The sequence below is a fragment of the Myotis davidii genome, unplaced genomic scaffold (assembly GCF_000327345.1).
Source record: "Myotis davidii unplaced genomic scaffold, ASM32734v1 scaffold399, whole genome shotgun sequence".
Lineage (NCBI taxonomy): Eukaryota > Metazoa > Chordata > Mammalia > Chiroptera > Vespertilionidae > Myotis > Myotis davidii.
In genome coordinates, this window is record NW_006292094.1 from 1,847,590 (window position 1) to 1,855,373 (window position 7,784).

At 51.9% G+C, this 7,784-nt stretch overlaps 1 protein-coding gene across 1 annotated transcript in view; it reads right to left on the reverse strand.

Moving 5' to 3' along the window:
- SH3PXD2B (SH3 and PX domains 2B) overlaps positions 1-7,784 on the reverse strand; it is a 68,632-nt gene that overhangs the window by 30,410 nt on the left and 30,438 nt on the right. The gene's annotated exons all lie outside the window — the stretch shown is intronic.

Genomic DNA, 7,784 nt, shown 5'->3' on the forward strand with positions numbered 1-7,784 from the left:
TTCAGGGGTCAATGTCCTGGCGCCCAGCACCGCACATTTCTGTGCCAAATGGGAGAGAAGCACGTGATCACGAAAGGATGGGAGTCCGGCATGGCTCCAGATGAAGCCACAGCTCAGGTCAACAAATGTCCCCCAAGGGCCCCTCTGGGCTGGGCCCCAAGGCCGCAGATCTGAGCGCAGCAGAGTCGTCTCATGCACACACATCATTTCACACGTCTGTGCGGGGACACGCCTGTGCGTGTGCACACATCTCAGCAGCAGAGGCTATTCTGCCAGCCATGCCCCCCACCGGCTGGTGCTCGGGAGTGGGGTGGGACCCCGCTTCTAACCCCCCCCTTCTGCAGAAGGCCTCGGTCCCTGGCACCTCCCACGTGCCTTCCTGCCATGCTCAGTGTGAGCCTGGGACGGAAAAGGCAAGGCCTGTATTTTTCTATATAACGAGCCTATACGAGCTCCCCTCCCCTCCCCTGTCCTCCCCTCCCCGCAGAGTGATGCTCCAACCCTGCGACTGGGCTAAGATGGACCAACGGAGAGAAGGAGGGGTCTCCAATGTGGCACCTTCTCTAGGACCCAGGGGTGTCCTGACCCTTTATAATTTATTTTCCCAGTTTTTAAATACATTCACATTGTGCAGCCATCATCGCCACCATCTTCAGAACTCTCTTCATCTCAAAAAACGGAAACTCTGTCCCCATTAAAGAACTCTCCGTTCCCCTCCCCCAGCCCCTGGCACCCACCACCCCACGGTGTATAAATCTGACAACTCTGGGAACCTCAGGAAGTGGGAGCCTACAGTATTTGTCCTCTGGCGACCAGCCTGTTTCACTAAGTCATGGTCATGTCCTCGGGGCTCATCAGTGTTGTAGGAGCGGGAATGTCCTCTTTTCAAGGCGGAACAATATTCCATTGGATGGATACATCACACTTTGGGTTGCTGACCTCGTATGACCTTTGAGTCAGGCTCTGAATTTAAGCCCCTCCTACCTCCATGTGTGATCTGCCCCAGACCTCAAGTGGGAAAACCTGTGAGCTGGGGGGACATGTTTTAGGGGAGTGCCTTCCCTGGTCACTGTCGACTCAATCCTGGAGTGAAGGCTGCGGACCCGGTATGTGTGGCTCATTCACTTTTTTTATTAACTTCGTAGTGAGAGAGCCTCTGACTCCCTCCTACCTGACCCCGCTTCTAACCGCCTCCAGCTTCCGACCCTCTCTTTCTGGCTCAGAGCAGCCTGTGTTCGCTCTCCGGCTGAGGGTGAGCTGCACCCCGGTCTCGGGGGGTGTCTGTCCTCAGAAATCCCGCAGCCCTTGCAGTCGGAGCCACATAATGAAGGCGCTGATTACACGCTGGACTTGGGTGCGTCCCGGCTGCTTCGTGGGCAGAAATCGTGCGGCTGCCCCCAGACGGCAGTAACAACATCCTTTACGTTGGCTCAGCACTCGGGGGCCCTGAAATGTGGTCGCCTGTGCTGCTTCATGAGCTCTTGGGAGGGCTGGCCCATTTTAGAGACGGGGAAATGGAGGCTCTGGGGACCTGCCCAGGACTCCTACCCCAAGTCCACAGAGGGCAGGGGGAATGTGGCTGCTCCTCACACCTCCCCTACATGTCCAGACACTGCTGGGGAGACCTGATACCTGCCGAAAGAATTGACTGGATAAACGACATGGGAAGAGGCCCGGATGTGGCCATGCGGCCCTGTTTGGGCCAGCTGGGTGGGCCCTGAGGTGGCCATGGTCTCTGCCCAGAGGGGGCCTCCCAGGGGGCTCCTGGCTGAAACAGGCGGAGGCCCTGAATGGCACAGCGAGGCCCACGGATACCTCCAACAGCGCCAAGTTCTCTTTTGGTTTTGAGCAATTCCTAGGAAGTAAAAGCCAAACCAAACCCCCAAACCATAAAATAGGCCAAGTCACTAATGCAAGGCAGCCCTGAGCGCTTTGATGTGCCCCTTCCATGTTGGAAGGACAGGCCGACAGAAAAACATGACCCGGGGCAGGGAGAGAATTCTGCTTCTGTCTTGTGGTTGGTCAGCGAACCACCACCTTCCCAGGAAAACGCTCTGTCCTGGGTGGGATGCTGGCCCCGCGGGCAGAGGTGGCTGGTCGGTGCAGGGCAGAGAGCAGAACAAGTCTTACTGGCCGAGGGTGATACGAAAGGTCAGACAGATCCAGCGCCTGGTCCTGGCTCTGGCCATTCCCATCGCCCCTCTGACCTCAGTGTGCTCATCTGTAAAATGGAAATAACTAAGCCATCTCAGGGGGTTGTGCTAGATCAGGTGAGGAAGTGGCGGTACGGATTCTATCATACGCAGGCTGCTCGGTGAACAGTCCGACAACCCTCTGGCTTTCTGTACTGTAGCAAGTACGGCACTGTGGTGATTTCCAGGGATGGCTCTCGGGTCGGCAAGATGATTGTGTTAAATAACAAGGCCTGGGCTTGGTGTTTCCCAGGGCTCTCTCCATCCTCCTTAACTTCAAAAGGAATGCCCCAGATCGTTAACGCTGCTCTCTCTTTATAGCCGAAAATCTTATTCTGTTGGGTAAGAGCACTTCACATGAGTGCTTAAAAAATTAACAAATTTTTAGGTACACAGCTCTGTGTCATTGGCTGTTGCACTGAAAATCTCTAAGCTTACTCATCTTGCTGCCTGAAGCACTATGCCTGTTGGTTAGTAACTCCTAACTCCCGTTGTCCCCTCCCTCAGCCCAGAAGCACATTCCACGCCTACATTCTATGAATCTGACTCTTTTAGAAACCACAGACAGCAGAATCCCACAGCATCTGTGTTTCTGTGACTGCCTCATTTCACTCAGCATAATGTCCTCAGGAGCCACCCATGTGGTCACGTGTGGCAGGATTCCCTTCTCTTTAAAAAAAAAATTATTATTTCAACCTCATCCAAGGATATGTTTGCATTGATTTTAGAGAGAGAGGAAGGGAGAAGGGAGAGGGAGAGAGAAACATTGATTGGATTGGCTGCTTCCCATAGGTGCCTCGACCAGGGATCATGGAACCGGAAGTCTGGGTATGTGCCCTGACTGGGGATCGAAACCGAGACCTTTCGGTGTACAGGACGATGCTTCAAGCAACTGAACCACCCAGCCAGGGTAGAATTTCCTTCATTTTAAAGGCTGAGCAGTATGTGAGTGCATGCACACAGCTCGTTTAGGTTGCTCCCACATCCTGGCTGTCGGGGACAATGCTACAGAGAATTGCACAATGAGCTCACGGAGGGCCACAGGCAGTGGGACAGGGCCGAGCCAGAATCAGGAGCCCAATCTGTCGGACCTTTTAGCATCGCCCTCAGCAAACAGTTTCTCCTCGAGACGCTGACTTCAGTTCTTTTGGATAAACAGCCAGAAGTGGGATTGCTGGGCTGTAGGGGAGTCTTTTAACTTTCGGAGGCACCTCGTACTGTTTTTCATGGCAGCTGTACCGGGTGCGTTCCCGCCAACAGTGTGCGCAAGGGCTCCAGTCTCCCCCTGTGCTCACCAACACTTTAGAGAGACAGCCTTTCTAACAGGTGTGAGGTCACAAGTCATTGTGCTATTGATTTACACTTTCCGGATGACCGGTGGCACGGAGCTTTCTCATGTTCAGGTATGGGCACCTGCTGGTCACTTGTATACCTTCTTAGTGAGGATGTCTATTTGATTCTTTAGTCCATTTTTTAATCCAGTGGTTAGTGTTTGTGCTGTTGAGATGCAGGAGGAGTTCCTTAGACATCTTAGAGATGAACGCCTTTCAGATGCAGAAGGACGCTCTCCCATTCCACAGGCCGCCCTGTCACTGCTGATGCTTCCTTTGCTGTGCAGAGCCTTTTAGTTTGATGGAGCCCCACTTGTTTGTTTTTATTTTTGTTGCCTGTACTGCTGCTATCACATCCACAAAATCACCACCAAGAGCCCAGAAGTAAATCCACGCATATGCACAACGTTGACAAAGGCGCCAGGAAGACATATGGGGGGAGACCAGTCTCTGCAACAAATGGTGCTGGGAACTGGATGTCCACACAGAGAAGAGTAAAACTGGGCCCGCGTTTTATACCACACCCACAAAACCACCTCAGCGTGGACGACAGACTTGAACATGAGACCCGGGACCGTCAAATCCCCAGGAGAAAACACCGCTCCAACTCGCTGCCCGCGAACAGGACCAGGTGCTAGAGCTGCGGCTACAGCAGGGCGCTGGATTCGAAAACTTTTGTTCCTGTGGTTTCATTTTTATTTCTGCCTACTTTTACGGCTCATGACACCAGTGTTCTCCTACGGTCCTAATATAAAATGTCCTCTAAAAGATATATTTTGCAAGTAGTTAAAGAAAAATATTAATAAGACAGGTGGTAGCATATGGTAAAAATCCTGAAAGGAGGTCTCAAGTGACTGGAGTCTGATAAACACTATTCTATTGGCTATAGTTTACTTGAAAATACTATGACAGCCTGGCTGGCATGGTCAGTCGTTTTTGATTCCCAGTGTGGGGAGTGCAGGAGGCACTGCCAATCAATGATTTTCTCTCATACTGATGTTTCTATCTCTCTCTCTCCCTTTCCTTTCCTCTCTCTGAAATTAGAAAAAAAAATCATCAAAATACTAAGGCATGGGCATACAATCGTGTGTGTGTGTGTGTGTGTGAGTGTGTGAGCTTTAAGCTGCACTCTAGTGATGGCTAGTTAATGCTGCAGTCCCCTCATGGGGAATGAGCACGTTAGCAAGTATGACTCCCACCACAAGTCCTCACTTCGGAAAAGTCTCCTTCAGAGCCTTCCTCCACCAGCATAACAGCTGTGAGAGGTGATTTTCTTCGCTGGCGAAAGGAGGGGTGTTCTGGAACTATTCTCAGATGCTCTGGCCCAGGCATGACCAGAACGTGGCAAGCCCAGCAGTGCACACCCCGCAGGCTGCTGCCCCGGGTCTGGGACCCTGAATCCTCCGAGTTCTGCCTCTGCTCGAGGTCTCCCTGTCAGACCTCGGTCAGGATTCCCTGATCCTGCCACAAGCGTATCACTGTCGTCAGGAAACGTCGGAGGGGCTGTTCAGGTTGCTGCTGGAAGGTAAATGCTTGCAGGTGCGGCAGGACCTGGCCGAGTCTTGTTCTCATGGCTTTTGGACGAACAGAAGTTCTTAAATTTAATGGAGTCACAGAAGTCAATCATTTTGTGGTGGGTGCTTTCTGTGTCTTCAGAAATCCTTCTGTACCTAGAGGTTATGAAGCCATCTCCCTGCTTTAATCCTTCAGAACCGTTTATGGCGCTGCCTCTCACAGGCAGGCCTTTCATTTCCTTGGAATTACATGTGTGGGGTGAGGGAGAGGTTAGTTCTTTGTTTTGTTTTTTCCCGTGTGGAGGCCCATTTACTAAGGCGCCCGACCTCTCTTCAGTGACTGCAAGGCTGCCTTGGTCAGTATCAAAGTGTCCAAACACACATGGGGCTCTCTCTGGGTTCTCCTTTTTTTTTTTTTAAAAACAACACATTATTTTTTTATTTTTATTTTTAGAGAGGAAGGGGGAGGGAAGGAGAGAGAGAAACATCAATGATGAGAGAATCATGGATCGGCTGCCACCCACACGCCCATACCTTCTGGTTCATAGGTGGATGCCCAACCACTGAGCCACACCAGCTGAGCTGGGTTCTCCATTTTGCTCCCTTTGTTTGCCTATCTGTGTGTCCACACCACGCTCTGTTAATTACCATAACTTCCTAATAGGTCTGGTGGAGCAGAGAGTTTCTTCCACTGTGACTACACCTGGCAGCTGGCTCTTGCGACATCTACAGCCCCCATCCACCTTGACCTACCGGAGACCGCCCACTTCTAGTCAATGAAGGCAACGGTGACAGATCGAGTTGGCTTCAGTCAGCCGACAGCAATGGCATTAACAGATACCAAATGCCATGGGAAAGCCCATGCAGGCTTCGCAGACCTTGTGACAAAAGGGACAGTTTCACCTCCTTCCAGGAGGGCAGTTCCCTTGCAGCCAAGCCCAGGGAATTTGGCCAAAACCAAAAACCCAAAATATCGGCCCTGCCTCTTACATGGCATCAACAGCCGGGGGCGGTAACTTCCACGTGGCTCCCAGAACAGCAGTTTCTTTCCTGCGGTGGGTCCCAGCGAATTCGTGATCTCGGTCGGGCCCCGGCATCAGTCCGACGCAGGCAGCTGCTGCTATCCCTCACCGTGTCCGGATTCTACACTTTCTTTCCCAAATCAAATGTCCGAGCTCCCGACGCCCTGGATGAGGGAACCGGGAGGAAGCAGGAGAGTGCGCGCTGGGCTCGGAGACCAGTTTCGGGAGAGGGTACCAGCTGGAGCTTCCCGGCTGGTTGAGGTGGCTCAAGGGTCCAAAGACAAAAAGAGGGGGAACTCGTCTCTGAGCTGGGAGAAGGAGTGTCCTTGCACCCAAGTGACTGTCCCTGTCCCTCTCCCCCACCCCCAACCCCTTCCCAAGGACAGTGGAGTCGGGGCGTATTGGCCTCTATAAAATACATGCTTAAATATTTTGGCCTCTTGAATTTTCACTTTCTAGAGAGGCCGCGAGTGGTATGCGAGCGCTAAGGCCTAAAAGGCCCGATTCATCGCCCAGACCCGCCAATACTGGGACTGTGAGTAACTCTGCTGGGCCTCGGTCTCCTCACCTACGCGATGGAACAATAAAACCTACCTGTCCAGGCTCTGGAGAGATGAAACGAGGTCGTGACTAGCAAAGAGCAGATAGGCAATCCAGAGTGACTGTCTACCCTCCCACCACGTCTCTGGCCACGAGAGGGGATCGATCCCTTCCCTGCCCCCCTTCACATTTTTAAAATTTTTATTGTTTATTTAAAAAAATTTTTTGGTAAGGGATTATAAATTTATTAGGTCATCTGGGAAACCAGAGGGCTGAACCCCAAAATGGTGCCAGCACCCAAAGACAGGGAGTCAGAGCTGTTTAAAGGACTCTAGGCGGGCTTTTTCTGGGCAGAGAATTCTCTGTGCGGGTCGGATTCTGGGGAACTCCAGAGGGGAGAGATAATGGCCTTAGCAAGTGGGATGTGGTCTAAACAAGTGGAATGTCCATTGTGAAGTGGCCTGAAGGTCAGTTCCCAGGGCAGGGGGTATCGATGCAATTATCTGATCAGACCTAACACTTACCTCCTCCTGAGTTCATCTAAGCAGCTGTCATCTTCCTCCTCTTGGCCAGTCACAGAGCCCTGCTGGGCTGAGCCCGTGGCCCTTTCTCAGGAGCAGGAGCCGCAGCTGAAAGCCCCCCACAGGGGGCAGGGCTATTTGGTTAGAAGGACTGGAACAGGGAAACCAGACGGGCTCAGCCCCAATTTAAGTATAATTTATGTACCATAAAAACCACCCGCTATAAGCACGCTAGATTCAGTGATATTTAGTAAATTACAGAGTTGTGCAACCATCACCACAGTCTAGTTTCAGGACCTCCCATCACCTCAAAAACTTCCCCCAACCTCATTCGCAACGGGTCTCTGCTTCCACCGCCCAGCCCAGGAAACCACCGATCGGCTCTCTCGTCTCTCCCATTTTGCGTTCTCTGCACATTTCACACGAATGAAGTCATACACTCTGCACTCTTCCGCATTTAGGCTTTTCCCCCTGAGCGTCATGTTTTTTGAGACTCACCCACTTTGCAACATTTTATCTGTATTTCACTGCGTTTTATCTAGTCACCTAACGATGGACATTTGGACTGCATCCAGCTGTGGGTTATCAGGGATTAATACTGCTGGCGACATTTGCATCCAAGTCTCCGTGAGGGTGTAAGTTTTTCATTCTCTGGAGGACACAC